The following is a 24531-nucleotide window of genomic DNA, read 5'->3' as shown; positions in this document are numbered from 1 at the left end:
TGCATTTGTGTCCCTGCCGTCGCTGAACAGCGCAAATGTAGGGGAGAGAAAAGACTGCGGCCTTGCTCCCGGTGAGCACAACGGCTGAGGGCGTCAATGATAATAGAGGGCAGAGAAATAGGCCCATTTGGTGGCCGGTTTTCAAAGGGCCCTGCAGTAGGCACAGGCTAAGCCGTGTATAAAAGGCCTCCCTGCCGCCGCCTCAATTGCTTACGGCCATACCACTCTGAACACGCCCGATCTCGTCCGATCTCGGAAGCTAAGCAGGGTCGGGCCTGGTTAGTACTTGGATGGGAGACCGCCTGGGAATACCAGGTGCTGTAAGCTTTTTCATCTTTCTAGGCAGCAGAGGGCGCTGCTCCCTCTCCGGGGGAGACAGGGGGCCTCCAACAACAGTGCTGGCCAGCGGCAGTGCAGTCACTTTTGCAGAGGAAGTACAAGGACGACATCACGTCCCGTGTGCCAGCAACAGCTGGCTTTCCCTCGGGGAGGCTGCAAACTTATCACAGCATGCATTTGTGTCCCTGCCGTCGCTGAACAGCGCAAATGTAGGGGAGAGAAAAGACTGCGGCCTTGCTCCCGGTGAGCACAACGGCTGAGGGCGTCAATGATAATAGAGGGCAGAGAAATAGGCCCATTTGGTGGCCGGTTTTCAAAAGGCCCTGCAGTAGGCACAGGCTAAGCCGTGTATAAAAGGCCTCCCTGCCGCCGCCTCAATTGCTTACGGCCATACCACTCTGAACACGCCCGATCTCGTCCGATCTCGGAAGCTAAGCAGGGTCGGGCCTGGTTAGTACTTGGATGGGAGACCGCCTGGGAATACCAGGTGCTGTAAGCTTTTTCATCTTTCTAGGCAGCAGAGGGCGCTGCTCCCTCTCCGGGGGAGACAGGGGGCCTCCAACAACAGTGCTGGCCAGCGGCAGTGCAGTCACTTTTGCAGAGGAAGTACAAGGACGACATCACGTCCCGTGTGCCAGCAACAGCTGGCTTTCCCTCGGGGAGGCTGCAAACTTATCACAGCATGCATTTGTGTCCCTGCCGTCGCTGAACAGCGCAAATGTAGGGGAGAGAAAAGACTGCGGCCTTGCTCCCGGTGAGCACAACGGCTGAGGGCGTCAATGATAATAGAGGGCAGAGAAATAGGCCCATTTGGTGGCCGGTTTTCAAAAGGCCCTGCAGTAGGCACAGGCTAAGCCGTGTATAAAAGGCCTCCCTGCCGCCGCCTCAATTGCTTACGGCCATACCACTCTGAACACGCCCGATCTCGTCCGATCTCGGAAGCTAAGCAGGGTCGGGCCTGGTTAGTACTTGGATGGGAGACCGCCTGGGAATGCCAGGTGCTGTAAGCTTTTTCATCTTTCTAGGCAGCAGAGGGCGCTGCTCCCTCTCCGGGGGAGACAGGGGGCCTCCAACAACAGTGCTGGCCAGCGGCAGTGCAGTCACTTTTGCAGAGGAAGTACAAGGACGACATCACGTCCCGTGTGCCAGCAACAGCTGGCTTTCCCTCGGGGAGGCTGCAAACTTATCACAGCATGCATTTGTGTCCCTGCCGTCGCTGAACAGCGCAAATGTAGGGGAGAGAAAAGACTGCGGCCTTGCTCCCGGTGAGCACAACGGCTGAGGGCGTCAATGATAATAGAGGGCAGAGAAATAGGCCCATTTGGTAGCCGGTTTTCAAAGGGCCCTGCAGTAGGCACAGGCTAAGCCGTGTATAAAAGGCCTCCCTGCCGCCGCCTCAATTGCTTACGGCCATACCACTCTGAACACGCCCGATCTCGTCCGATCTCGGAAGCTAAGCAGGGTCGGGCCTGGTTAGTACTTGGATGGGAGACCGCCTGGGAATACCAGGTGCTGTAAGCTTTTTCATCTTTCTAGGCAGCAGAGGGCGCTGCTCCCTCTCCGGGGGAGACAGGGGGCCTCCAACAACAGTGCTGGCCAGCGGCAGTGCAGTCACTTTTGCAGAGGAAGTACAAGGACGACATCACGTCCCGTGTGCCAGCAACAGCTGGCTTTCCCTCGGGGAGGCTGCAAACTTATCACAGCATGCATTTGTGTCCCTGCCGTCGCTGAACAGCGCAAATGTAGGGGAGAGAAAAGACTGCGGCCTTGCTCCCGGTGAGCACAACGGCTGAGGGCGTCAATGATAATAGAGGGCAGAGAAATAGGCCCATTTGGTGGCCGGTTTTCAAAGGGCCCTGCAGTAGGCACAGGCTAAGCCGTGTATAAAAGGCCTCCCTGCCGCCGCCTCAATTGCTTACGGCCATACCACTCTGAACACGCCCGATCTCGTCCGATCTCGGAAGCTAAGCAGGGTCGGGCCTGGTTAGTACTTGGATGGGAGACCGCCTGGGAATACCAGGTGCTGTAAGCTTTTTCATCTTTCTAGGCAGCAGAGGGCGCTGCTCCCTCTCCGGGGGAGACAGGGGGCCTCCAACAACAGTGCTGGCCAGCGGCAGTGCAGTCACTTTTGCAGAGGAAGTACAAGGACGACATCACGTCCCGTGTGCCAGCAACAGCTGGCTTTCCCTCGGGGAGGCTGCAAACTTATCACAGCATGCATTTGTGTCCCTGCCGTCGCTGAACAGCGCAAATGTAGGGGAGAGAAAAGACTGCGGCCTTGCTCCCGGTGAGCACAACGGCTGAGGGCGTCAATGATAATAGAGGGCAGAGAAATAGGCCCATTTGGTGGCCGGTTTTCAAAGGGCCCTGCAGTAGGCACAGGCTAAGCCGTGTATAAAAGGCCTCCCTGCCGCCGCCTCAATTGCTTACGGCCATACCACTCTGAACACGCCCGATCTCGTCCGATCTCGGAAGCTAAGCAGGGTCGGGCCTGGTTAGTACTTGGATGGGAGACCGCCTGGGAATACCAGGTGCTGTAAGCTTTTTCATCTTTCTAGGCAGCAGAGGGCGCTGCTCCCTCTCCGGGGGAGACAGGGGGCCTCCAACAACAGTGCTGGCCAGCGGCAGTGCAGTCACTTTTGCAGAGGAAGTACAAGGACGACATCACGTCCCGTGTGCCAGCAACAGCTGGCTTTCCCTCGGGGAGGCTGCAAACTTATCACAGCATGCATTTGTGTCCCTGCCGTCGCTGAACAGCGCAAATGTAGGGGAGAGAAAAGACTGCGGCCTTGCTCCCGGTGAGCACAACGGCTGAGGGCGTCAATGATAATAGAGGGCAGAGAAATAGGCCCATTTGGTGGCCGGTTTTCAAAGGGCCCTGCAGTAGGCACAGGCTAAGCCGTGTATAAAAGGCCTCCCTGCCGCCGCCTCAATTGCTTACGGCCATACCACTCTGAACACGCCCGATCTCGTCCGATCTCGGAAGCTAAGCAGGGTCGGGCCTGGTTAGTACTTGGATGGGAGACCGCCTGGGAATACCAGGTGCTGTAAGCTTTTTCATCTTTCTAGGCAGCAGAGGGCGCTGCTCCCTCTCCGGGGGAGACAGGGGGCCTCCAACAACAGTGCTGGCCAGCGGCAGTGCAGTCACTTTTGCAGAGGAAGTACAAGGACGACATCACGTCCCGTGTGCCAGCAACAGCTGGCTTTCCCTCGGGGAGGCTGCAAACTTATCACAGCATGCATTTGTGTCCCTGCCGTCGCTGAACAGCGCAAATGTAGGGGAGAGAAAAGACTGCGGCCTTGCTCCCGGTGAGCACAACGGCTGAGGGCGTCAATGATAATAGAGGGCAGAGAAATAGGCCCATTTGGTGGCCGGTTTTCAAAGGGCCCTGCAGTAGGCACAGGCTAAGCCGTGTATAAAAGGCCTCCCTGCCGCCGCCTCAATTGCTTACGGCCATACCACTCTGAACACGCCCGATCTCGTCCGATCTCGGAAGCTAAGCAGGGTCGGGCCTGGTTAGTACTTGGATGGGAGACCGCCTGGGAATACCAGGTGCTGTAAGCTTTTTCATCTTTCTAGGCAGCAGAGGGCGCTGCTCCCTCTCCGGGGGAGACAGGGGGCCTCCAACAACAGTGCTGGCCAGCGGCAGTGCAGTCACTTTTGCAGAGGAAGTACAAGGACGACATCACGTCCCGTGTGCCAGCAACAGCTGGCTTTCCCTCGGGGAGGCTGCAAACTTATCACAGCATGCATTTGTGTCCCTGCCGTCGCTGAACAGCGCAAATGTAGGGGAGAGAAAAGACTGCGGCCTTGCTCCCGGTGAGCACAACGGCTGAGGGCGTCAATGATAATAGAGGGCAGAGAAATAGGCCCATTTGGTGGCCGGTTTTCAAAGGGCCCTGCAGTAGGCACAGGCTAAGCCGTGTATAAAAGGCCTCCCTGCCGCCGCCTCAATTGCTTACGGCCATACCACTCTGAACACGCCCGATCTCGTCCGATCTCGGAAGCTAAGCAGGGTCGGGCCTGGTTAGTACTTGGATGGGAGACCGCCTGGGAATACCAGGTGCTGTAAGCTTTTTCATCTTTCTAGGCAGCAGAGGGCGCTGCTCCCTCTCCGGGGGAGACAGGGGGCCTCCAACAACAGTGCTGGCCAGCGGCAGTGCAGTCACTTTTGCAGAGGAAGTACAAGGACGACATCACGTCCCGTGTGCCAGCAACAGCTGGCTTTCCCTCGGGGAGGCTGCAAACTTATCACAGCATGCATTTGTGTCCCTGCCGTCGCTGAACAGCGCAAATGTAGGGGAGAGAAAAGACTGCGGCCTTGCTCCCGGTGAGCACAACGGCTGAGGGCGTCAATGATAATAGAGGGCAGAGAAATAGGCCCATTTGGTGGCCGGTTTTCAAAGGGCCCTGCAGTAGGCACAGGCTAAGCCGTGTATAAAAGGCCTCCCTGCCGCCGCCTCAATTGCTTACGGCCATACCACTCTGAACACGCCCGATCTCGTCCGATCTCGGAAGCTAAGCAGGGTCGGGCCTGGTTAGTACTTGGATGGGAGACCGCCTGGGAATACCAGGTGCTGTAAGCTTTTTCATCTTTCTAGGCAGCAGAGGGCGCTGCTCCCTCTCCGGGGGAGACAGGGGGCCTCCAACAACAGTGCTGGCCAGCGGCAGTGCAGTCACTTTTGCAGAGGAAGTACAAGGACGACATCACGTCCCGTGTGCCAGCAACAGCTGGCTTTCCCTCGGGGAGGCTGCAAACTTATCACAGCATGCATTTGTGTCCCTGCCGTCGCTGAACAGCGCAAATGTAGGGGAGAGAAAAGACTGCGGCCTTGCTCCCGGTGAGCACAACGGCTGAGGGCGTCAATGATAATAGAGGGCAGAGAAATAGGCCCATTTGGTGGCCGGTTTTCAAAGGGCCCTGCAGTAGGCACAGGCTAAGCCGTGTATAAAAGGCCTCCCTGCCGCCGCCTCAATTGCTTACGGCCATACCACTCTGAACACGCCCGATCTCGTCCGATCTCGGAAGCTAAGCAGGGTCGGGCCTGGTTAGTACTTGGATGGGAGACCGCCTGGGAATACCAGGTGCTGTAAGCTTTTTCATCTTTCTAGGCAGCAGAGGGCGCTGCTCCCTCTCCGGGGGAGACAGGGGGCCTCCAACAACAGTGCTGGCCAGCGGCAGTGCAGTCACTTTTGCAGAGGAAGTACAAGGACGACATCACGTCCCGTGTGCCAGCAACAGCTGGCTTTCCCTCGGGGAGGCTGCAAACTTATCACAGCATGCATTTGTGTCCCTGCCGTCGCTGAACAGCGCAAATGTAGGGGAGAGAAAAGACTGCGGCCTTGCTCCCGGTGAGCACAACGGCTGAGGGCGTCAATGATAATAGAGGGCAGAGAAATAGGCCCATTTGGTGGCCGGTTTTCAAAGGGCCCTGCAGTAGGCACAGGCTAAGCCGTGTATAAAAGGCCTCCCTGCCGCCGCCTCAATTGCTTACGGCCATACCACTCTGAACACGCCCGATCTCGTCCGATCTCGGAAGCTAAGCAGGGTCGGGCCTGGTTAGTACTTGGATGGGAGACCGCCTGGGAATACCAGGTGCTGTAAGCTTTTTCATCTTTCTAGGCAGCAGAGGGCGCTGCTCCCTCTCCGGGGGAGACAGGGGGCCTCCAACAACAGTGCTGGCCAGCGGCAGTGCAGTCACTTTTGCAGAGGAAGTACAAGGACGACATCACGTCCCGTGTGCCAGCAACAGCTGGCTTTCCCTCGGGGAGGCTGCAAACTTATCACAGCATGCATTTGTGTCCCTGCCGTCGCTGAACAGCGCAAATGTAGGGGAGAGAAAAGACTGCGGCCTTGCTCCCGGTGAGCACAACGGCTGAGGGCGTCAATGATAATAGAGGGCAGAGAAATAGGCCCATTTGGTGGCCGGTTTTCAAAGGGCCCTGCAGTAGGCACAGGCTAAGCCGTGTATAAAAGGCCTCCCTGCCGCCGCCTCAATTGCTTACGGCCATACCACTCTGAACACGCCCGATCTCGTCCGATCTCGGAAGCTAAGCAGGGTCGGGCCTGGTTAGTACTTGGATGGGAGACCGCCTGGGAATACCAGGTGCTGTAAGCTTTTTCATCTTTCTAGGCAGCAGAGGGCGCTGCTCCCTCTCCGGGGGAGACAGGGGGCCTCCAACAACAGTGCTGGCCAGCGGCAGTGCAGTCACTTTTGCAGAGGAAGTACAAGGACGACATCACGTCCCGTGTGCCAGCAACAGCTGGCTTTCCCTCGGGGAGGCTGCAAACTTATCACAGCATGCATTTGTGTCCCTGCCGTCGCTGAACAGCGCAAATGTAGGGGAGAGAAAAGACTGCGGCCTTGCTCCCGGTGAGCACAACGGCTGAGGGCGTCAATGATAATAGAGGGCAGAGAAATAGGCCCATTTGGTGGCCGGTTTTCAAAGGGCCCTGCAGTAGGCACAGGCTAAGCCGTGTATAAAAGGCCTCCCTGCCGCCGCCTCAATTGCTTACGGCCATACCACTCTGAACACGCCCGATCTCGTCCGATCTCGGAAGCTAAGCAGGGTCGGGCCTGGTTAGTACTTGGATGGGAGACCGCCTGGGAATACCAGGTGCTGTAAGCTTTTTCATCTTTCTAGGCAGCAGAGGGCGCTGCTCCCTCTCCGGGGGAGACAGGGGGCCTCCAACAACAGTGCTGGCCAGCGGCAGTGCAGTCACTTTTGCAGAGGAAGTACAAGGACGACATCACGTCCCGTGTGCCAGCAACAGCTGGCTTTCCCTCGGGGAGGCTGCAAACTTATCACAGCATGCATTTGTGTCCCTGCCGTCGCTGAACAGCGCAAATGTAGGGGAGAGAAAAGACTGCGGCCTTGCTCCCGGTGAGCACAACGGCTGAGGGCGTCAATGATAATAGAGGGCAGAGAAATAGGCCCATTTGGTGGCCGGTTTTCAAAAGGCCCTGCAGTAGGCACAGGCTAAGCCGTGTATAAAAGGCCTCCCTGCCGCCGCCTCAATTGCTTACGGCCATACCACTCTGAACACGCCCGATCTCGTCCGATCTCGGAAGCTAAGCAGGGTCGGGCCTGGTTAGTACTTGGATGGGAGACCGCCTGGGAATACCAGGTGCTGTAAGCTTTTTCATCTTTCTAGGCAGCAGAGGGCGCTGCTCCCTCTCCGGGGGAGACAGGGGGCCTCCAACAACAGTGCTGGCCAGCGGCAGTGCAGTCACTTTTGCAGAGGAAGTACAAGGACGACATCACGTCCCGTGTGCCAGCAACAGCTGGCTTTCCCTCGGGGAGGCTGCAAACTTATCACAGCATGCATTTGTGTCCCTGCCGTCGCTGAACAGCGCAAATGTAGGGGAGAGAAAAGACTGCGGCCTTGCTCCCGGTGAGCACAACGGCTGAGGGCGTCAATGATAATAGAGGGCAGAGAAATAGGCCCATTTGGTGGCCGGTTTTCAAAGGGCCCTGCAGTAGGCACAGGCTAAGCCGTGTATAAAAGGCCTCCCTGCCGCCGCCTCAATTGCTTACGGCCATACCACTCTGAACACGCCCGATCTCGTCCGATCTCGGAAGCTGAGCAGGGTCGGGCCTGGTTAGTACTTGGATGGGAGACCGCCTGGGAATACCAGGTGCTGTAAGCTTTTTCATCTTTCTAGGCAGCAGAGGGCGCTGCTCCCTCTCCGGGGGAGACAGGGGGCCTCCAACAACAGTGCTGGCCAGCGGCAGTGCAGTCACTTTTGCAGAGGAAGTACAAGGACGACATCACGTCCCGTGTGCCAGCAACAGCTGGCTTTCCCTCGGGGAGGCTGCAAACTTATCACAGCATGCATTTGTGTCCCTGCCGTCGCTGAACAGCGCAAATGTAGGGGAGAGAAAAGACTGCGGCCTTGCTCCCGGTGAGCACAACGGCTGAGGGCGTCAATGATAATAGAGGGCAGAGAAATAGGCCCATTTGGTGGCCGGTTTTCAAAAGGCCCTGCAGTAGGCACAGGCTAAGCCGTGTATAAAAGGCCTCCCTGCCGCCGCCTCAATTGCTTACGGCCATACCACTCTGAACACGCCCGATCTCGTCCGATCTCGGAAGCTAAGCAGGGTCGGGCCTGGTTAGTACTTGGATGGGAGACCGCCTGGGAATACCAGGTGCTGTAAGCTTTTTCATCTTTCTAGGCAGCAGAGGGCGCTGCTCCCTCTCCGGGGGAGACAGGGGGCCTCCAACAACAGTGCTGGCCAGCGGCAGTGCAGTCACTTTTGCAGAGGAAGTACAAGGACGACATCACGTCCCGTGTGCCAGCAACAGCTGGCTTTCCCTCGGGGAGGCTGCAAACTTATCACAGCATGCATTTGTGTCCCTGCCGTCGCTGAACAGCGCAAATGTAGGGGAGAGAAAAGACTGCGGCCTTGCTCCCGGTGAGCACAACGGCTGAGGGCGTCAATGATAATAGAGGGCAGAGAAATAGGCCCATTTGGTGGCCGGTTTTCAAAGGGCCCTGCAGTAGGCACAGGCTAAGCCGTGTATAAAAGGCCTCCCTGCCGCCGCCTCAATTGCTTACGGCCATACCACTCTGAACACGCCCGATCTCGTCCGATCTCGGAAGCTAAGCAGGGTCGGGCCTGGTTAGTACTTGGATGGGAGACCGCCTGGGAATACCAGGTGCTGTAAGCTTTTTCATCTTTCTAGGCAGCAGAGGGCGCTGCTCCCTCTCCGGGGGAGACAGGGGGCCTCCAACAACAGTGCTGGCCAGCGGCAGTGCAGTCACTTTTGCAGAGGAAGTACAAGGACGACATCACGTCCCGTGTGCCAGCAACAGCTGGCTTTCCCTCGGGGAGGCTGCAAACTTATCACAGCATGCATTTGTGTCCCTGCCGTCGCTGAACAGCGCAAATGTAGGGGAGAGAAAAGACTGCGGCCTTGCTCCCGGTGAGCACAACGGCTGAGGGCGTCAATGATAATAGAGGGCAGAGAAATAGGCCCATTTGGTGGCCGGTTTTCAAAGGGCCCTGCAGTAGGCACAGGCTAAGCCGTGTATAAAAGGCCTCCCTGCCGCCGCCTCAATTGCTTACGGCCATACCACTCTGAACACGCCCGATCTCGTCCGATCTCGGAAGCTAAGCAGGGTCGGGCCTGGTTAGTACTTGGATGGGAGACCGCCTGGGAATACCAGGTGCTGTAAGCTTTTTCATCTTTCTAGGCAGCAGAGGGCGCTGCTCCCTCTCCGGGGGAGACAGGGGGCCTCCAACAACAGTGCTGGCCAGCGGCAGTGCAGTCACTTTTGCAGAGGAAGTACAAGGACGACATCACGTCCCGTGTGCCAGCAACAGCTGGCTTTCCCTCGGGGAGGCTGCAAACTTATCACAGCATGCATTTGTGTCCCTGCCGTCGCTGAACAGCGCAAATGTAGGGGAGAGAAAAGACTGCGGCCTTGCTCCCGGTGAGCACAACGGCTGAGGGCGTCAATGATAATAGAGGGCAGAGAAATAGGCCCATTTGGTGGCCGGTTTTCAAAGGGCCCTGCAGTAGGCACAGGCTAAGCCGTGTATAAAAGGCCTCCCTGCCGCCGCCTCAATTGCTTACGGCCATACCACTCTGAACACGCCCGATCTCGCCCGATCTCGTCCGATCTCGGAAGCTAAGCAGGGTCGGGCCTGGTTAGTACTTGGATGGGAGACCGCCTGGGAATACCAGGTGCTGTAAGCTTTTTCATCTTTCTAGGCAGCAGAGGGCGCTGCTCCCTCTCCGGGGGAGACAGGGGGCCTCCAACAACAGTGCTGGCCAGCGGCAGTGCAGTCACTTTTGCAGAGGAAGTACAAGGACGACATCACGTCCCGTGTGCCAGCAACAGCTGGCTTTCCCTCGGGGAGGCTGCAAACTTATCACAGCATGCATTTGTGTCCCTGCCGTCGCTGAACAGCGCAAATGTAGGGGAGAGAAAAGACTGCGGCCTTGCTCCCGGTGAGCACAACGGCTGAGGGCGTCAATGATAATAGAGGGCAGAGAAATAGGCCCATTTGGTGGCCGGTTTTCAAAGGGCCCTGCAGTAGGCACAGGCTAAGCCGTGTATAAAAGGCCTCCCTGCCGCCGCCTCAATTGCTTACGGCCATACCACTCTGAACACGCCCGATCTCGCCCGATCTCGTCCGATCTCGGAAGCTAAGCAGGGTCGGGCCTGGTTAGTACTTGGATGGGAGACCGCCTGGGAATACCAGGTGCTGTAAGCTTTTTCATCTTTCTAGGCAGCAGAGGGCGCTGCTCCCTCTCCGGGGGAGACAGGGGGCCTCCAACAACAGTGCTGGCCAGCGGCAGTGCAGTCACTTTTGCAGAGGAAGTACAAGGACGACATCACGTCCCGTGTGCCAGCAACAGCTGGCTTTCCCTCGGGGAGGCTGCAAACTTATCACAGCATGCATTTGTGTCCCTGCCGTCGCTGAACAGCGCAAATGTAGGGGAGAGAAAAGACTGCGGCCTTGCTCCCGGTGAGCACAACGGCTGAGGGCGTCAATGATAATAGAGGGCAGAGAAATAGGCCCATTTGGTGGCCGGTTTTCAAAGGGCCCTGCAGTAGGCACAGGCTAAGCCGTGTATAAAAGGCCTCCCTGCCGCCGCCTCAATTGCTTACGGCCATACCACTCTGAACACGCCCGATCTCGTCCGATCTCGGAAGCTAAGCAGGGTCGGGCCTGGTTAGTACTTGGATGGGAGACCGCCTGGGAATACCAGGTGCTGTAAGCTTTTTCATCTTTCTAGGCAGCAGAGGGCGCTGCTCCCTCTCCGGGGGAGACAGGGGGCCTCCAACAACAGTGCTGGCCAGCGGCAGTGCAGTCACTTTTGCAGAGGAAGTACAAGGACGACATCACGTCCCGTGTGCCAGCAACAGCTGGCTTTCCCTCGGGGAGGCTGCAAACTTATCACAGCATGCATTTGTGTCCCTGCCGTCGCTGAACAGCGCAAATGTAGGGGAGAGAAAAGACTGCGGCCTTGCTCCCGGTGAGCACAACGGCTGAGGGCGTCAATGATAATAGAGGGCAGAGAAATAGGCCCATTTGGTGGCCGGTTTTCAAAGGGCCCTGCAGTAGGCACAGGCTAAGCCGTGTATAAAAGGCCTCCCTGCCGCTGCCTCAATTGCTTACGGCCATACCACTCTGAACACGCCCGATCTCGTCCGATCTCGGAAGCTAAGCAGGGTCGGGCCTGGTTAGTACTTGGATGGGAGACCGCCTGGGAATACCAGGTGCTGTAAGCTTTTTCATCTTTCTAGGCAGCAGAGGGCGCTGCTCCCTCTCCGGGGGAGACAGGGGGCCTCCAACAACAGTGCTGGCCAGCGGCAGTGCAGTCACTTTTGCAGAGGAAGTACAAGGACGACATCACGTCCCGTGTGCCAGCAACAGCTGGCTTTCCCTCGGGGAGGCTGCAAACTTATCACAGCATGCATTTGTGTCCCTGCCGTCGCTGAACAGCGCAAATGTAGGGGAGAGAAAAGACTGCGGCCTTGCTCCCGGTGAGCACAACGGCTGAGGGCGTCAATGATAATAGAGGGCAGAGAAATAGGCCCATTTGGTGGCCGGTTTTCAAAGGGCCCTGCAGTAGGCACAGGCTAAGCCGTGTATAAAAGGCCTCCCTGCCGCCGCCTCAATTGCTTACGGCCATACCACTCTGAACACGCCCGATCTCGTCCGATCTCGGAAGCTAAGCAGGGTCGGGCCTGGTTAGTACTTGGATGGGAGACCGCCTGGGAATACCAGGTGCTGTAAGCTTTTTCATCTTTCTAGGCAGCAGAGGGCGCTGCTCCCTCTCCGGGGGAGACAGGGGGCCTCCAACAACAGTGCTGGCCAGCGGCAGTGCAGTCACTTTTGCAGAGGAAGTACAAGGACGACATCACGTCCCGTGTGCCAGCAACAGCTGGCTTTCCCTCGGGGAGGCTGCAAACTTATCACAGCATGCATTTGTGTCCCTGCCGTCGCTGAACAGCGCAAATGTAGGGGAGAGAAAAGACTGCGGCCTTGCTCCCGGTGAGCACAACGGCTGAGGGCGTCAATGATAATAGAGGGCAGAGAAATAGGCCCATTTGGTGGCCGGTTTTCAAAGGGCCCTGCAGTAGGCACAGGCTAAGCCGTGTATAAAAGGCCTCCCTGCCGCCGCCTCAATTGCTTACGGCCATACCACTCTGAACACGCCCGATCTCGTCCGATCTCGGAAGCTAAGCAGGGTCGGGCCTGGTTAGTACTTGGATGGGAGACCGCCTGGGAATACCAGGTGCTGTAAGCTTTTTCATCTTTCTAGGCAGCAGAGGGCGCTGCTCCCTCTCCGGGGGAGACGGGGGGCCTCCAACAACAGTGCTGGCCAGCGGCAATGCAGTCACTTTTGCAGAGGAAGTACAAGGACGACATCACGTCCCGTGTGCCAGCAACAGCTGGCTTTCCCTCGGGGAGGCTGCAAACTTATCACAGCATGCATTTGTGTCCCTGCTGTCGCTGAACAGCGCAAATGTAGGGGAGAGAAAAGACTGCGGCCTTGCTCCCGGTGAGCACAACGGCTGAGGGCGTCAATGATAATAGAGGGCAGAGAAATAGGCCCATTTGGTGGCCGGTTTTCAAAGGGCCCTGCAGTAGGCACAGGCTAAGCCGTGTATAAAAGGCCTCCCTGCCGCCGCCTCAATTGCTTACGGCCATACCACTCTGAACACGCCCGATCTCGTCCGATCTCGGAAGCTAAGCAGGGTCGGGCCTGGTTAGTACTTGGATGGGAGACCGCCTGGGAATACCAGGTGCTGTAAGCTTTTTCATCTTTCTAGGCAGCAGAGGGCGCTGCTCCCTCTCCGGGGGAGACAGGGGGCCTCCAACAACAGTGCTGGCCAGCGGCAGTGCAGTCACTTTTGCAGAGGAAGTACAAGGACGACATCACGTCCCGTGTGCCAGCAACAGCTGGCTTTCCCTCGGGGAGGCTGCAAACTTATCACAGCATGCATTTGTGTCCCTGCCGTCGCTGAACAGCGCAAATGTAGGGGAGAGAAAAGACTGCGGCCTTGCTCCCGGTGAGCACAACGGCTGAGGGCGTCAATGATAATAGAGGGCAGAGAAATAGGCCCATTTGGTGGCCGGTTTTCAAAGGGCCCTGCAGTAGGCACAGGCTAAGCCGTGTATAAAAGGCCTCCCTGCCGCCGCCTCAATTGCTTACGGCCATACCACTCTGAACACGCCCGATCTCGTCCGATCTCGGAAGCTAAGCAGGGTCGGGCCTGGTTAGTACTTGGATGGGAGACCGCCTGGGAATACCAGGTGCTGTAAGCTTTTTCATCTTTCTAGGCAGCAGAGGGCGCTGCTCCCTCTCCGGGGGAGACAGGGGGCCTCCAACAACAGTGCTGGCCAGCGGCAGTGCAGTCACTTTTGCAGAGGAAGTACAAGGACGACATCACGTCCCGTGTGCCAGCAACAGCTGGCTTTCCCTCGGGGAGGCTGCAAACTTATCACAGCATGCATTTGTGTCCCTGCCGTCGCTGAACAGCGCAAATGTAGGGGAGAGAAAAGACTGCGGCCTTGCTCCCGGTGAGCACAACGGCTGAGGGCGTCAATGATAATAGAGGGCAGAGAAATAGGCCCATTTGGTGGCCGGTTTTCAAAGGGCCCTGCAGTAGGCACAGGCTAAGCCGTGTATAAAAGGCCTCCCTGCCGCCGCCTCAATTGCTTACGGCCATACCACTCTGAACACGCCCGATCTCGTCCGATCTCGGAAGCTAAGCAGGGTCGGGCCTGGTTAGTACTTGGATGGGAGACCGCCTGGGAATACCAGGTGCTGTAAGCTTTTTCATCTTTCTAGGCAGCAGAGGGCGCTGCTCCCTCTCCGGGGGAGACAGGGGGCCTCCAACAACAGTGCTGGCCAGCGGCAGTGCAGTCACTTTTGCAGAGGAAGTACAAGGACGACATCACGTCCCGTGTGCCAGCAACAGCTGGCTTTCCCTCGGGGAGGCTGCAAACTTATCACAGCATGCATTTGTGTCCCTGCCGTCGCTGAACAGCGCAAATGTAGGGGAGAGAAAAGACTGCGGCCTTGCTCCCGGTGAGCACAACGGCTGAGGGCGTCAATGATAATAGAGGGCAGAGAAATAGGCCCATTTGGTGGCCGGTTTTCAAAGGGCCCTGCAGTAGGCACAGGCTAAGCCGTGTATAAAAGGCCTCCCTGCCGCCGCCTCAATTGCTTACGGCCATACCACTCTGAACACGCCCGATCTCGTCCGATCTCGGAAGCTAAGCAGGGTCGGGCCTGGTTAGTACTTGGATGGGAGACCGCCTGGGAATACCAGGTGCTGTAAGCTTTTTCATCTTTCTAGGCAGCAGAGGGCGCTGCTCCCTCTCCGGGGGAGACAGGGGGCCTCCAACAACAGTGCTGGCCAGCGGCAGTGCAGTCACTTTTGCAGAGGAAGTACAAGGACGACATCACGTCCCGTGTGCCAGCAACAGCTGGCTTTCCCTCGGGGAGGCTGCAAACTTATCACAGCATGCATTTGTGTCCCTGCCGTCGCTGAACAGCGCAAATGTAGGGGAGAGAAAAGACTGCGGCCTTGCTCCCGGTGAGCACAACGGCTGAGGGCGTCAATGATAATAGAGGGCAGAGAAATAGGCCCATTTGGTGGCCGGTTTTCAAAGGGCCCTGCAGTAGGCACAGGCTAAGCCGTGTATAAAAGGCCTCCCTGCCGCCGCCTCAATTGCTTACGGCCATACCACTCTGAACACGCCCGATCTCGTCCGATCTCGGAAGCTAAGCAGGGTCGGGCCTGGTTAGTACTTGGATGGGAGACCGCCTGGGAATACCAGGTGCTGTAAGCTTTTTCATCTTTCTAGGCAGCAGAGGGCGCTGCTCCCTCTCCGGGGGAGACAGGGGGCCTCCAACAACAGTGCTGGCCAGCGGCAGTGCAGTCACTTTTGCAGAGGAAGTACAAGGACGACATCACGTCCCGTGTGCCAGCAACAGCTGGCTTTCCCTCGGGGAGGCTGCAAACTTATCACAGCATGCATTTGTGTCCCTGCCGTCGCTGAACAGCGCAAATGTAGGGGAGAGAAAAGACTGCGGCCTTGCTCCCGGTGAGCACAACGGCTGAGGGCGTCAATGATAATAGAGGGCAGAGAAATAGGCCCATTTGGTGGCCGGTTTTCAAAGGGCCCTGCAGTAGGCACAGGCTAAGCCGTGTATAAAAGGCCTCCCTGCCGCCGCCTCAATTGCTTACGGCCATACCACTCTGAACACGCCCGATCTCGTCCGATCTCGGAAGCTAAGCAGGGTCGGGCCTGGTTAGTACTTGGATGGGAGACCGCCTGGGAATACCAGGTGCTGTAAGCTTTTTCATCTTTCTAGGCAGCAGAGGGCGCTGCTCCCTCTCCGGGGGAGACAGGGGGCCTCCAACAACAGTGCTGGCCAGCGGCAGTGCAGTCACTTTTGCAGAGGAAGTACAAGGACGACATCACGTCCCGTGTGCCAGCAACAGCTGGCTTTCCCTCGGGGAGGCTGCAAACTTATCACAGCATGCATTTGTGTCCCTGCCGTCGCTGAACAGCGCAAATGTAGGGGAGAGAAAAGACTGCGGCCTTGCTCCCGGTGAGCACAACGGCTGAGGGCGTCAATGATAATAGAGGGCAGAGAAATAGGCCCATTTGGTGGCCGGTTTTCAAAGGGCCCTGCAGTAGGCACAGGCTAAGCCGTGTATAAAAGGCCTCCCTGCCGCCGCTTCAATTGCTTACGGCCATACCACTCTGAACACGCCCGATCTCGTCCGATCTCGGAAGCTAAGCAGGGTCGGGCCTGGTTAGTACTTGGATGGGAGACCGCCTGGGAATACCAGGTGCTGTAAGCTTTTTCATCTTTCTAGGCAGCAGAGGGCGCTGCTCCCTCTCCGGGGGAGACAGGGGGCCTCCAACAACAGTGCTGGCCAGCGGCAGTGCAGTCACTTTTGCAGAGGAAGTACAAGGACGACATCACGTCCCGTGTGCCAGCAACAGCTGGCTTTCCCTCGGGGAGGCTGCAAACTTATCACAGCATGCATTTGTGTCCCTGCCGTCGCTGAACAGCGCAAATGTAGGGGAGAGAAAAGACTGCGGCCTTGCTCCCGGTGAGCACAACGGCTGAGGGCGTCAATGATAATAGAGGGCAGAGAAATAGGCCCATTTGGTGGCCGGTTTTCAAAGGGCCCTGCAGTAGGCACAGGCTAAGCCGTGTATAAAAGGCCTCCCTGCCGCCGCCTCAATTGCTTACGGCCATACCACTCTGAACACGCCCGATCTCGTCCGATCTCGGAAGCTAAGCAGGGTCGGGCCTGGTTAGTACTTGGATGGGAGACCGCCTGGGAATACCAGGTGCTGTAAGCTTTTTCATCTTTCTAGGCAGCAGAGGGCGCTGCTCCCTCTCCGGGGGAGACAGGGGGCCTCCAACAACAGTGCTGGCCAGCGGCAGTGCAGTCACTTTTGCAGAGGAAGTACAAGGACGACATCACGTCCCGTGTGCCAGCAACAGCTGGCTTTCCCTCGGGGAGGCTGCAAACTTATCACAGCATGCATTTGTGTCCCTGCCGTCGCTGAACAGCGCAAATGTAGGGGAGAGAAAAGACTGCGGCCTTGCTCCCGGTGAGCACAACGGCTGAGGGCGTCAATGATAATAGAGGGCAGAGAAATAGGCCCATTTGGTGGCCGGTTTTCAAAGGGCCCTGCAGTAGGCACAGGCTAAGCCGTGTATAAAAGGCCTCCCTGCCGCCGCCGCCTCAATTGCTTACGGCCATACCACTCTGAACACGCCCGATCTCGTCCGATCTCGGAAGCTAAGCAGGGTCGGGCCTGGTTAGTACTTGGATGGGAGACCGCCTGGGAATACCAGGTGCTGTAAGCTTTTTCATCTTTCTAGGCAGCAGAGGGCGCTGCTCCCTCTCCGGGGGAGACAGGGGGCCTCCAACAACAGTGCTGGCCAGCGGCAGTGCAGTCACTTTTGCAGAGGAAGTACAAGGACGACATCACGTCCCGTGTGCCAGCAACAGCTGGCTTTCCCTCGGGGAGGCTGCAAACTTATCACAGCATGCATTTGTGTCCCTGCCGTCGCTGAACAGCGCAAATGTAGGGGAGAGAAAAGACTGCGGCCTTGCTCCCGGTGAGCACAACGGCTGAGGGCGTCAATGATAATAGAGGGCAGAGAAATAGGCCCATTTGGTGGCCGGTTTTCAAAGGGCCCTGCAGTAGGCACAGGCTAAGCCGTGTATAAAAGGCCTCCCTGCCGCCGCCTCAATTGCTTACGGCCATACCACTCTGAACACGCCCGATCTCGTCCGATCTCGGAAGCTAAGCAGGGTCGGGCCTGGTTAGTACTTGGATGGGAGACCGCCTGGGAATACCAGGTGCTGTAAGCTTTTTCATCTTTCTAGGCAGCAGAGGGCGCTGCTCCCTCTCCGGGGGAGACAGGGGGCCTCCAACAACAGTGCTGGCCAGCGGCAGTGCAGTCACTTTTGCAGAGGAAGTACAAGGACGACATCACGTCCCGTGTGCCAGCAACAGCTGGCTTTCCCTCGGGGAGGCTGCAAACTTATCACAGCATGCATTTGTGTCCCTGCCGTCGCTGAACAGCGCAAATGTAGGGGAGAGAAAAGACTGCGGCCTTGCTCCCGGTGAGCACAACGGCTGAGGGCGTCAATGATAATAGAGGGCAGAGAAATAGGCCCATTTGGTGGCCGGTTTTCAAAAGGCCCTGCAGTAGGCACAGGCTAAGCCGTGTATAAAAGGCCTCCCTGCCGCCGCCTCAATTGCTTACGGCCATACCACTCTGAACACGCCCGATCTCGTCCGATCTCGGAAGCTAAGCAGGGTCGGGCCTGGTTAGTACTTGGATGGGAGACCGCCTGGGAATACCAGGTGCTGTAAGCTTTTTCATCTTTCTAGGCAGCAGAGGGCGCTGCTCCCTCTCCGGGGGAGACAGGGGGCCTCCAACAACAGTGCTGGCCAGCGGCAGTGCAGTCACTTTTGCAGAGGAAGTACAAGGACGACATCACGTCCCGTGTGCCAGCAACAGCTGGCTTTCCCTCGGGGAGGCTGCAAACTTATCACAGCATGCATTTGTGTCCCTGCCGTCGCTGAACAGCGCAAATGTAGGGGAGAGAAAAGACTGCGGCCTTGCTCCCGGTGAGCACAACGGCTGAGGGCGTCAATGATAATAGAGGGCAGAGAAATAGGCCCATTTGGTGGCCGGTTTTCAAAGGGCCCTGCAGTAGGCACAGGCTAAGCCGTGTATAAAAGGCCTCCCTGCCGCCGCCTCAATTGCTTACGGCCATACCACTCTGAACACGCCCGATCTCGTCCGATCTCGGAAGCTAAGCAGGGTCGGGCCTGGTTAGTACTTGGATGGGAGACCGCCTGGGAATACCAGGTGCTGTAAGCTTTTTCATCTTTCTAGGCAGCAGAGGGCGCTGCTCCCTCTCCGGGGGAGACAGGGGGCCTCCAACAACAGTGCTGGCCAGCGGCAGTGCAGTCACTTTTGCAGAGGAAGTACAAGGACGACATCACGTCCCGTGTGCCAGCAACAGCTGGCTTTCCCTCGGGGAGGCTGCAAACTTATCACAGCATGCATTTGTGTCCCTGCCGTCGCTGAACAGCGCAAATGTAGGGGAGAGAAAAGACTGCGGCCTTGCTCCCGGTGAGCACAACGGCTGAGGGCGTCAATGATAATAGAGGGCAGAGAAATAGGCCCATTTGGTGGCCGGTTTTCAAAGGGCCCTGCAGTAGGCACAGGCTAAGCCGTGTATAAAAGGCCTCCCTGCCGCCGCCTCAATTGCTTACGGCCATACCACTCTGAACACGCCCGATCTCGTCCGATCTCGGAAGCTGAGCAGGGTCGGGCCTGGTTAGTACTTGGATGGGAGACCGCCTGGGAATACCAGGTGCTGTAAGCTTTTTCATCTTTCTAGGCAGCAGAGGGCGCTGCTCCCTCTCCGGGGGAGACAGGGGGCCTCCAACAACAGTGCTGGCCAGCGGCAGTGCAGTCACTTTTGCAGAGGAAGTACAAGGACGACATCACGTCCCGTGTGCCAGCAACAGCTGGCTTTCCCTCGGGGAGGCTGCAAACTTATCACAGCATGCATTTGTGTCCCTGCCGTCGCTGAACAGCGCAAATGTAGGGGAGAGAAAAGACTGCGGCCTTGCTCCCGGTGAGCACAACGGCTGAGGGCGTCAATGATAATAGAGGGCAGAGAAATAGGCCCATTTGGTGGCCGGTTTTCAAAAGGCCCTGCAGTAGGCACAGGCTAAGCCGTGTATAAAAGGCCTCCCTGCCGCCGCCTCAATTGCTTACGGCCATACCACTCTGAACACGCCCGATCTCGTCCGATCTCGGAAGCTAAGCAGGGTCGGGCCTGGTTAGTACTTGGATGGGAGACCGCCTGGGAATACCAGGTGCTGTAAGCTTTTTCATCTTTCTAGGCAGCAGAGGGCGCTGCTCCCTCTCCGGGGGAGACAGGGGGCCTCCAACAACAGTGCTGGCCAGCGGCAGTGCAGTCACTTTTGCAGAGGAAGTACAAGGACGACATCACGTCCCGTGTGCCAGCAACAGCTGGCTTTCCCTCGGGGAGGCTGCAAACTTATCACAGCATGCATTTGTGTCCCTGCCGTCGCTGAACAGCGCAAATGTAGGGGAGAGAAAAGACTGCGGCCTTGCTCCCGGTGAGCACAACGGCTGAGGGCGTCAATGATAATAGAGGGCAGAGAAATAGGCCCATTTGGTGGCCGGTTTTCAAAGGGCCCTGCAGTAGGCACAGGCTAAGCCGTGTATAAAAGGCCTCCCTGCCGCCGCCTCAATTGCTTACGGCCATACCACTCTGAACACGCCCGATCTCGTCCGATCTCGGAAGCTAAGCAGGGTCGGGCCTGGTTAGTACTTGGATGGGAGACCGCCTGGGAATACCAGGTGCTGTAAGCTTTTTCATCTTTCTAGGCAGCAGAGGGCGCTGCTCCCTCTCCGGGGGAGACAGGGGGCCTCCAACAACAGTGCTGGCCAGCGGCAGTGCAGTCACTTTTGCAGAGGAAGTACAAGGACGACATCACGTCCCGTGTGCCAGCAACAGCTGGCTTTCCCTCGGGGAGGCTGCAAACTTATCACAGCATGCATTTGTGTCCCTGCCGTCGCTGAACAGCGCAAATGTAGGGGAGAGAAAAGACTGCGGCCTTGCTCCCGGTGAGCACAACGGCTGAGGGCGTCAATGATAATAGAGGGCAGAGAAATAGGCCCATTTGGTGGCCGGTTTTCAAAGGGCCCTGCAGTAGGCACAGGCTAAGCCGTGTATAAAAGGCCTCCCTGCCGCCGCCTCAATTGCTTACGGCCATACCACTCTGAACACGCCCGATCTCGTCCGATCTCGGAAGCTAAGCAGGGTCGGGCCTGGTTAGTACTTGGATGGGAGACCGCCTGGGAATACCAGGTGCTGTAAGCTTTTTCATCTTTCTAGGCAGCAGAGGGCGCTGCTCCCTCTCCGGGGGAGACAGGGGGCCTCCAACAACAGTGCTGGCCAGCGGCAGTGCAGTCACTTTTGCAGAGGAAGTACAAGGACGACATCACGTCCCGTGTGCCAGCAACAGCTGGCTTTCCCTCGGGGAGGCTGCAAACTTATCACAGCATGCATTTGTGTCCCTGCCGTCGCTGAACAGCGCAAATGTAGGGGAGAGAAAAGACTGCGGCCTTGCTCCCGGTGAGCACAACGGCTGAGGGCGTCAATGATAATAGAGGGCAGAGAAATAGGCCCATTTGGTGGCCGGTTTTCAAAGGGCCCTGCAGTAGGCACAGGCTAAGCCGTGTATAAAAGGCCTCCCTGCCGCCGCCTCAATTGCTTACGGCCATACCACTCTGAACACGCCCGATCTCGCCCGATCTCGTCCGATCTCGGAAGCTAAGCAGGGTCGGGCCTGGTTAGTACTTGGATGGGAGACCGCCTGGGAATACCAGGTGCTGTAAGCTTTTTCATCTTTCTAGGCAGCAGAGGGCGCTGCTCCCTCTCCGGGGGAGACAGGGGGCCTCCAACAACAGTGCTGGCCAGCGGCAGTGCAGTCACTTTTGCAGAGGAAGTACAAGGACGACATCACGTCCCGTGTGCCAGCAACAGCTGGCTTTCCCTCGGGGAGGCTGCAAACTTATCACAGCATGCATTTGTGTCCCTGCCGTCGCTGAACAGCGCAAATGTAGGGGAGAGAAAAGACTGCGGCCTTGCTCCCGGTGAGCACAACGGCTGAGGGCGTCAATGATAATAGAGGGCAGAGAAATAGGCCCATTTGGTGGCCGGTTTTCAAAGGGCCCTGCAGTAGGCACAGGCTAAGCCGTGTATAAAAGGCCTCCCTGCCGCCGCCTCAATTGCTTACGGCCATACCACTCTGAACACGCCCGATCTCGCCCGATCTCGTCCGATCTCGGAAGCTAAGCAGGGTCGGGCCTGGTTAGTACTTGGATGGGAGACCGCCTGGGAATACCAGGTGCTGTAAGCTTTTTCATCTTTCTAGGCAGCAGAGGGCGCTGCTCCCTCTCCGGGGGAGACAGGGGGCCTCCAACAACAGTGCTGGCCAGCGGCAGTGCAGTCACTTTTGCAGAGGAAGTACAAGGACGACATCACGTCCCGTGTGCCAGCAACAGCTGGCTTTCCCTCGGGGAGGCTGCAAACTTATCACAGCATGCATTTGTGTCCCTGCCGTCGCTGAACAGCGCAAATGTAGGGGAGAGAAAAGACTGCGGCCTTGCTCCCGGTGAGCACAACGGCTGAGGGCGTCAATGATAATAGAGGGCAGAGAAATAGGCCCATTTGGTGGCCGGTTTTCAAAGGGCCCTGCAGTAGGCACAGGCTAAGCCGTGTATAAAAGGCCTCCCTGCCGCCGCCTCAATTGCTTACGGCCATACCACTCTGAACACGCCCGATCTCGTCCGATCTCGGAAGCTAAGCAGGGTCGGGCCTGGTTAGTACTTGGATGGGAGACCGCCTGGGAATACCAGGTGCTGTAAGCTTTTTCATCTTTCTAGGCAGCAGAGGGCGCTGCTCCCTCTCCGGGGGAGACAGGGGGCCTCCAACAACAGTGCTGGCCAGCGGCAGTGCAGTCACTTTTGCAGAGGAAGTACAAGGACGACATCACGTCCCGTGTGCCAGCAACAGCTGGCTTTCCCTCGGGGAGGCTGCAAACTTATCACAGCATGCATTTGTGTCCCTGCCGTCGCTGAACAGCGCAAATGTAGGGGAGAGAAAAGACTGCGGCCTTGCTCCCGGTGAGCACAACGGCTGAGGGCGTCAATGATAATAGAGGGCAGAGAAATAGGCCCATTTGGTGGCCGGTTTTCAAAGGGCCCTGCAGTAGGCACAGGCTAAGCCGTGTATAAAAGGCCTCCCTGCCGCTGCCTCAATTGCTTACGGCCATACCACTCTGAACACGCCCGATCTCGTCCGATCTCGGAAGCTAAGCAGGGTCGGGCCTGGTTAGTACTTGGATGGGAGACCGCCTGGGAATACCAGGTGCTGTAAGCTTTTTCATCTTTCTAGGCAGCAGAGGGCGCTGCTCCCTCTCCGGGGGAGACAGGGGGCCTCCAACAACAGTGCTGGCCAGCGGCAGTGCAGTCACTTTTGCAGAGGAAGTACAAGGACGACATCACGTCCCGTGTGCCAGCAACAGCTGGCTTTCCCTCGGGGAGGCTGCAAACTTATCACAGCATGCATTTGTGTCCCTGCCGTCGCTGAACAGCGCAAATGTAGGGGAGAGAAAAGACTGCGGCCTTGCTCCCGGTGAGCACAACGGCTGAGGGCGTCAATGATAATAGAGGGCAGAGAAATAGGCCCATTTGGTGGCCGGTTTTCAAAGGGCCCTGCAGTAGGCACAGGCTAAGCCGTGTATAAAAGGCCTCCCTGCCGCCGCCTCAATTGCTTACGGCCATACCACTCTGAACACGCCCGATCTCGTCCGATCTCGGAAGCTAAGCAGGGTCGGGCCTGGTTAGTACTTGGATGGGAGACCGCCTGGGAATACCAGGTGCTGTAAGCTTTTTCATCTTTCTAGGCAGCAGAGGGCGCTGCTCCCTCTCCGGGGGAGACAGGGGGCCTCCAACAACAGTGCTGGCCAGCGGCAGTGCAGTCACTTTTGCAGAGGAAGTACAAGGACGACATCACGTCCCGTGTGCCAGCAACAGCTGGCTTTCCCTCGGGGAGGCTGCAAACTTATCACAGCATGCATTTGTGTCCCTGCCGTCGCTGAACAGCGCAAATGTAGGGGAGAGAAAAGACTGCGGCCTTGCTCCCGGTGAGCACAACGGCTGAGGGCGTCAATGATAATAGAGGGCAGAGAAATAGGCCCATTTGGTGGCCGGTTTTCAAAGGGCCCTGCAGTAGGCACAGGCTAAGCCGTGTATAAAAGGCCTCCCTGCCGCCGCCTCAATTGCTTACGGCCATACCACTCTGAACACGCCCGATCTCGTCCGATCTCGGAAGCTAAGCAGGGTCGGGCCTGGTTAGTACTTGGATGGGAGACCGCCTGGGAATACCAGGTGCTGTAAGCTTTTTCATCTTTCTAGGCAGCAGAGGGCGCTGCTCCCTCTCCGGGGGAGACGGGGGGCCTCCAACAACAGTGCTGGCCAGCGGCAATGCAGTCACTTTTGCAGAGGAAGTACAAGGACGACATCACGTCCCGTGTGCCAGCAACAGCTGGCTTTCCCTCGGGGAGGCTGCAAACTTATCACAGCATGCATTTGTGTCCCTGCTGTCGCTGAACAGCGCAAATGTAGGGGAGAGAAAAGACTGCGGCCTTGCTCCCGGTGAGCACAACGGCTGAGGGCGTCAATGATAATAGAGGGCAGAGAAATAGGCCCATTTGGTGGCCGGTTTTCAAAGGGCCCTGCAGTAGGCACAGGCTAAGCCGTGTATAAAAGGCCTCCCTGCCGCCGCCTCAATTGCTTACGGCCATACCACTCTGAACACGCCCGATCTCGTCCGATCTCGGAAGCTAAGCAGGGTCGGGCCTGGTTAGTACTTGGATGGGAGACCGCCTGGGAATACCAGGTGCTGTAAGCTTTTTCATCTTTCTAGGCAGCAGAGGGCGCTGCTCCCTCTCCGGGGGAGACAGGGGGCCTCCAACAACAGTGCTGGCCAGCGGCAGTGCAGTCACTTTTGCAGAGGAAGTACAAGGACGACATCACGTCCCGTGTGCCAGCAACA

General features: G+C 57.5%; 44 non-coding genes and 4 pseudogenes across 44 annotated transcripts; all 48 read left to right on the top strand.

Annotated features, from left to right (window-relative positions):
- Nucleotides 1-208: 208 nt before the first annotated feature.
- On the top strand, nucleotides 209-327 carry LOC144540034 (5S ribosomal RNA). Its single transcript, XR_013505258.1, has one exon. It is a non-coding gene; the product is annotated as a 5S ribosomal RNA (ribosomal RNA).
- A 392-nt stretch (nucleotides 328-719) lies between these two features.
- On the top strand, nucleotides 720-838 carry LOC144540033 (5S ribosomal RNA). Its single transcript, XR_013505257.1, has one exon. It is a non-coding gene; the product is annotated as a 5S ribosomal RNA (ribosomal RNA).
- Nucleotides 839-1230: 392 nt separating this feature from the next.
- On the top strand, nucleotides 1231-1349 carry LOC144540878 (5S ribosomal RNA). The gene has a single exon (XR_013506096.1). It is a non-coding gene; the product is annotated as a 5S ribosomal RNA (ribosomal RNA).
- A 392-nt stretch (nucleotides 1350-1741) lies between these two features.
- On the top strand, nucleotides 1742-1860 carry LOC144540032 (5S ribosomal RNA). The gene has a single exon (XR_013505256.1). It is a non-coding gene; the product is annotated as a 5S ribosomal RNA (ribosomal RNA).
- A 392-nt stretch (nucleotides 1861-2252) lies between these two features.
- On the top strand, nucleotides 2253-2371 carry LOC144540031 (5S ribosomal RNA). Its single transcript, XR_013505255.1, has one exon. It is a non-coding gene; the product is annotated as a 5S ribosomal RNA (ribosomal RNA).
- Nucleotides 2372-2763: 392 nt separating this feature from the next.
- Nucleotides 2764-2882, top strand: LOC144540030 (5S ribosomal RNA). The gene has a single exon (XR_013505254.1). It is a non-coding gene; the product is annotated as a 5S ribosomal RNA (ribosomal RNA).
- A 392-nt stretch (nucleotides 2883-3274) lies between these two features.
- Nucleotides 3275-3393, top strand: LOC144540029 (5S ribosomal RNA). The gene has a single exon (XR_013505253.1). It is a non-coding gene; the product is annotated as a 5S ribosomal RNA (ribosomal RNA).
- Nucleotides 3394-3785: 392 nt separating this feature from the next.
- Nucleotides 3786-3904, top strand: LOC144540028 (5S ribosomal RNA). Its single transcript, XR_013505252.1, has one exon. It is a non-coding gene; the product is annotated as a 5S ribosomal RNA (ribosomal RNA).
- A 392-nt stretch (nucleotides 3905-4296) lies between these two features.
- LOC144540027 (5S ribosomal RNA) lies at nucleotides 4297-4415 on the top strand. Its single transcript, XR_013505251.1, has one exon. It is a non-coding gene; the product is annotated as a 5S ribosomal RNA (ribosomal RNA).
- A 392-nt stretch (nucleotides 4416-4807) lies between these two features.
- On the top strand, nucleotides 4808-4926 carry LOC144540025 (5S ribosomal RNA). The gene has a single exon (XR_013505249.1). It is a non-coding gene; the product is annotated as a 5S ribosomal RNA (ribosomal RNA).
- A 392-nt stretch (nucleotides 4927-5318) lies between these two features.
- On the top strand, nucleotides 5319-5437 carry LOC144540024 (5S ribosomal RNA). Its single transcript, XR_013505248.1, has one exon. It is a non-coding gene; the product is annotated as a 5S ribosomal RNA (ribosomal RNA).
- Nucleotides 5438-5829: 392 nt separating this feature from the next.
- On the top strand, nucleotides 5830-5948 carry LOC144540023 (5S ribosomal RNA). The gene has a single exon (XR_013505247.1). It is a non-coding gene; the product is annotated as a 5S ribosomal RNA (ribosomal RNA).
- Nucleotides 5949-6340: 392 nt separating this feature from the next.
- LOC144540022 (5S ribosomal RNA) lies at nucleotides 6341-6459 on the top strand. Its single transcript, XR_013505246.1, has one exon. It is a non-coding gene; the product is annotated as a 5S ribosomal RNA (ribosomal RNA).
- A 392-nt stretch (nucleotides 6460-6851) lies between these two features.
- On the top strand, nucleotides 6852-6970 carry LOC144540021 (5S ribosomal RNA). Its single transcript, XR_013505245.1, has one exon. It is a non-coding gene; the product is annotated as a 5S ribosomal RNA (ribosomal RNA).
- Nucleotides 6971-7362: 392 nt separating this feature from the next.
- LOC144540020 (5S ribosomal RNA) lies at nucleotides 7363-7481 on the top strand. Its single transcript, XR_013505244.1, has one exon. It is a non-coding gene; the product is annotated as a 5S ribosomal RNA (ribosomal RNA).
- A 392-nt stretch (nucleotides 7482-7873) lies between these two features.
- Nucleotides 7874-7992, top strand: LOC144541148 (5S ribosomal RNA). Its single transcript, XR_013506363.1, has one exon. It is a non-coding gene; the product is annotated as a 5S ribosomal RNA (ribosomal RNA).
- Nucleotides 7993-8384: 392 nt separating this feature from the next.
- On the top strand, nucleotides 8385-8503 carry LOC144540019 (5S ribosomal RNA). Its single transcript, XR_013505243.1, has one exon. It is a non-coding gene; the product is annotated as a 5S ribosomal RNA (ribosomal RNA).
- Nucleotides 8504-8895: 392 nt separating this feature from the next.
- Nucleotides 8896-9014, top strand: LOC144540018 (5S ribosomal RNA). The gene has a single exon (XR_013505242.1). It is a non-coding gene; the product is annotated as a 5S ribosomal RNA (ribosomal RNA).
- A 392-nt stretch (nucleotides 9015-9406) lies between these two features.
- Nucleotides 9407-9525, top strand: LOC144540017 (5S ribosomal RNA). The gene has a single exon (XR_013505241.1). It is a non-coding gene; the product is annotated as a 5S ribosomal RNA (ribosomal RNA).
- A 392-nt stretch (nucleotides 9526-9917) lies between these two features.
- Nucleotides 9918-10046, top strand: LOC144541251 (5S ribosomal RNA; annotated as a pseudogene).
- Nucleotides 10047-10438: 392 nt separating this feature from the next.
- On the top strand, nucleotides 10439-10567 carry LOC144541250 (5S ribosomal RNA; annotated as a pseudogene).
- A 392-nt stretch (nucleotides 10568-10959) lies between these two features.
- On the top strand, nucleotides 10960-11078 carry LOC144540016 (5S ribosomal RNA). Its single transcript, XR_013505240.1, has one exon. It is a non-coding gene; the product is annotated as a 5S ribosomal RNA (ribosomal RNA).
- Nucleotides 11079-11470: 392 nt separating this feature from the next.
- On the top strand, nucleotides 11471-11589 carry LOC144540014 (5S ribosomal RNA). The gene has a single exon (XR_013505238.1). It is a non-coding gene; the product is annotated as a 5S ribosomal RNA (ribosomal RNA).
- A 392-nt stretch (nucleotides 11590-11981) lies between these two features.
- On the top strand, nucleotides 11982-12100 carry LOC144540013 (5S ribosomal RNA). The gene has a single exon (XR_013505237.1). It is a non-coding gene; the product is annotated as a 5S ribosomal RNA (ribosomal RNA).
- Nucleotides 12101-12492: 392 nt separating this feature from the next.
- Nucleotides 12493-12611, top strand: LOC144540012 (5S ribosomal RNA). Its single transcript, XR_013505236.1, has one exon. It is a non-coding gene; the product is annotated as a 5S ribosomal RNA (ribosomal RNA).
- A 392-nt stretch (nucleotides 12612-13003) lies between these two features.
- Nucleotides 13004-13122, top strand: LOC144540011 (5S ribosomal RNA). Its single transcript, XR_013505235.1, has one exon. It is a non-coding gene; the product is annotated as a 5S ribosomal RNA (ribosomal RNA).
- Nucleotides 13123-13514: 392 nt separating this feature from the next.
- LOC144540010 (5S ribosomal RNA) lies at nucleotides 13515-13633 on the top strand. Its single transcript, XR_013505234.1, has one exon. It is a non-coding gene; the product is annotated as a 5S ribosomal RNA (ribosomal RNA).
- A 392-nt stretch (nucleotides 13634-14025) lies between these two features.
- On the top strand, nucleotides 14026-14144 carry LOC144540009 (5S ribosomal RNA). The gene has a single exon (XR_013505233.1). It is a non-coding gene; the product is annotated as a 5S ribosomal RNA (ribosomal RNA).
- A 392-nt stretch (nucleotides 14145-14536) lies between these two features.
- LOC144540008 (5S ribosomal RNA) lies at nucleotides 14537-14655 on the top strand. Its single transcript, XR_013505232.1, has one exon. It is a non-coding gene; the product is annotated as a 5S ribosomal RNA (ribosomal RNA).
- A 392-nt stretch (nucleotides 14656-15047) lies between these two features.
- Nucleotides 15048-15166, top strand: LOC144540007 (5S ribosomal RNA). The gene has a single exon (XR_013505231.1). It is a non-coding gene; the product is annotated as a 5S ribosomal RNA (ribosomal RNA).
- A 392-nt stretch (nucleotides 15167-15558) lies between these two features.
- LOC144540006 (5S ribosomal RNA) lies at nucleotides 15559-15677 on the top strand. The gene has a single exon (XR_013505230.1). It is a non-coding gene; the product is annotated as a 5S ribosomal RNA (ribosomal RNA).
- A 392-nt stretch (nucleotides 15678-16069) lies between these two features.
- LOC144540005 (5S ribosomal RNA) lies at nucleotides 16070-16188 on the top strand. The gene has a single exon (XR_013505229.1). It is a non-coding gene; the product is annotated as a 5S ribosomal RNA (ribosomal RNA).
- Nucleotides 16189-16580: 392 nt separating this feature from the next.
- Nucleotides 16581-16699, top strand: LOC144540003 (5S ribosomal RNA). Its single transcript, XR_013505227.1, has one exon. It is a non-coding gene; the product is annotated as a 5S ribosomal RNA (ribosomal RNA).
- A 395-nt stretch (nucleotides 16700-17094) lies between these two features.
- On the top strand, nucleotides 17095-17213 carry LOC144540002 (5S ribosomal RNA). Its single transcript, XR_013505226.1, has one exon. It is a non-coding gene; the product is annotated as a 5S ribosomal RNA (ribosomal RNA).
- Nucleotides 17214-17605: 392 nt separating this feature from the next.
- Nucleotides 17606-17724, top strand: LOC144540001 (5S ribosomal RNA). Its single transcript, XR_013505225.1, has one exon. It is a non-coding gene; the product is annotated as a 5S ribosomal RNA (ribosomal RNA).
- Nucleotides 17725-18116: 392 nt separating this feature from the next.
- Nucleotides 18117-18235, top strand: LOC144540000 (5S ribosomal RNA). The gene has a single exon (XR_013505224.1). It is a non-coding gene; the product is annotated as a 5S ribosomal RNA (ribosomal RNA).
- A 392-nt stretch (nucleotides 18236-18627) lies between these two features.
- On the top strand, nucleotides 18628-18746 carry LOC144539999 (5S ribosomal RNA). Its single transcript, XR_013505223.1, has one exon. It is a non-coding gene; the product is annotated as a 5S ribosomal RNA (ribosomal RNA).
- Nucleotides 18747-19138: 392 nt separating this feature from the next.
- Nucleotides 19139-19257, top strand: LOC144541147 (5S ribosomal RNA). The gene has a single exon (XR_013506362.1). It is a non-coding gene; the product is annotated as a 5S ribosomal RNA (ribosomal RNA).
- Nucleotides 19258-19649: 392 nt separating this feature from the next.
- On the top strand, nucleotides 19650-19768 carry LOC144539997 (5S ribosomal RNA). Its single transcript, XR_013505221.1, has one exon. It is a non-coding gene; the product is annotated as a 5S ribosomal RNA (ribosomal RNA).
- Nucleotides 19769-20160: 392 nt separating this feature from the next.
- LOC144539996 (5S ribosomal RNA) lies at nucleotides 20161-20279 on the top strand. The gene has a single exon (XR_013505220.1). It is a non-coding gene; the product is annotated as a 5S ribosomal RNA (ribosomal RNA).
- Nucleotides 20280-20671: 392 nt separating this feature from the next.
- Nucleotides 20672-20790, top strand: LOC144539995 (5S ribosomal RNA). The gene has a single exon (XR_013505219.1). It is a non-coding gene; the product is annotated as a 5S ribosomal RNA (ribosomal RNA).
- A 392-nt stretch (nucleotides 20791-21182) lies between these two features.
- LOC144541249 (5S ribosomal RNA) lies at nucleotides 21183-21311 on the top strand (annotated as a pseudogene).
- A 392-nt stretch (nucleotides 21312-21703) lies between these two features.
- LOC144541248 (5S ribosomal RNA) lies at nucleotides 21704-21832 on the top strand (annotated as a pseudogene).
- A 392-nt stretch (nucleotides 21833-22224) lies between these two features.
- On the top strand, nucleotides 22225-22343 carry LOC144539994 (5S ribosomal RNA). The gene has a single exon (XR_013505218.1). It is a non-coding gene; the product is annotated as a 5S ribosomal RNA (ribosomal RNA).
- A 392-nt stretch (nucleotides 22344-22735) lies between these two features.
- LOC144539993 (5S ribosomal RNA) lies at nucleotides 22736-22854 on the top strand. Its single transcript, XR_013505217.1, has one exon. It is a non-coding gene; the product is annotated as a 5S ribosomal RNA (ribosomal RNA).
- Nucleotides 22855-23246: 392 nt separating this feature from the next.
- Nucleotides 23247-23365, top strand: LOC144539991 (5S ribosomal RNA). The gene has a single exon (XR_013505215.1). It is a non-coding gene; the product is annotated as a 5S ribosomal RNA (ribosomal RNA).
- A 392-nt stretch (nucleotides 23366-23757) lies between these two features.
- On the top strand, nucleotides 23758-23876 carry LOC144539990 (5S ribosomal RNA). Its single transcript, XR_013505214.1, has one exon. It is a non-coding gene; the product is annotated as a 5S ribosomal RNA (ribosomal RNA).
- Nucleotides 23877-24268: 392 nt separating this feature from the next.
- LOC144539989 (5S ribosomal RNA) lies at nucleotides 24269-24387 on the top strand. The gene has a single exon (XR_013505213.1). It is a non-coding gene; the product is annotated as a 5S ribosomal RNA (ribosomal RNA).
- The last annotated feature ends 144 nt before the right edge of the window (nucleotides 24388-24531 follow it).

Source organism: Centroberyx gerrardi, chromosome 10 (genome assembly GCF_048128805.1).
Source record: "Centroberyx gerrardi isolate f3 chromosome 10, fCenGer3.hap1.cur.20231027, whole genome shotgun sequence".
Lineage (NCBI taxonomy): Eukaryota > Metazoa > Chordata > Actinopteri > Beryciformes > Berycidae > Centroberyx > Centroberyx gerrardi.
The sequence above is the reverse complement of the archived record's forward strand: the minus strand, read 5'-3'. Positions and strand labels throughout refer to the sequence as shown.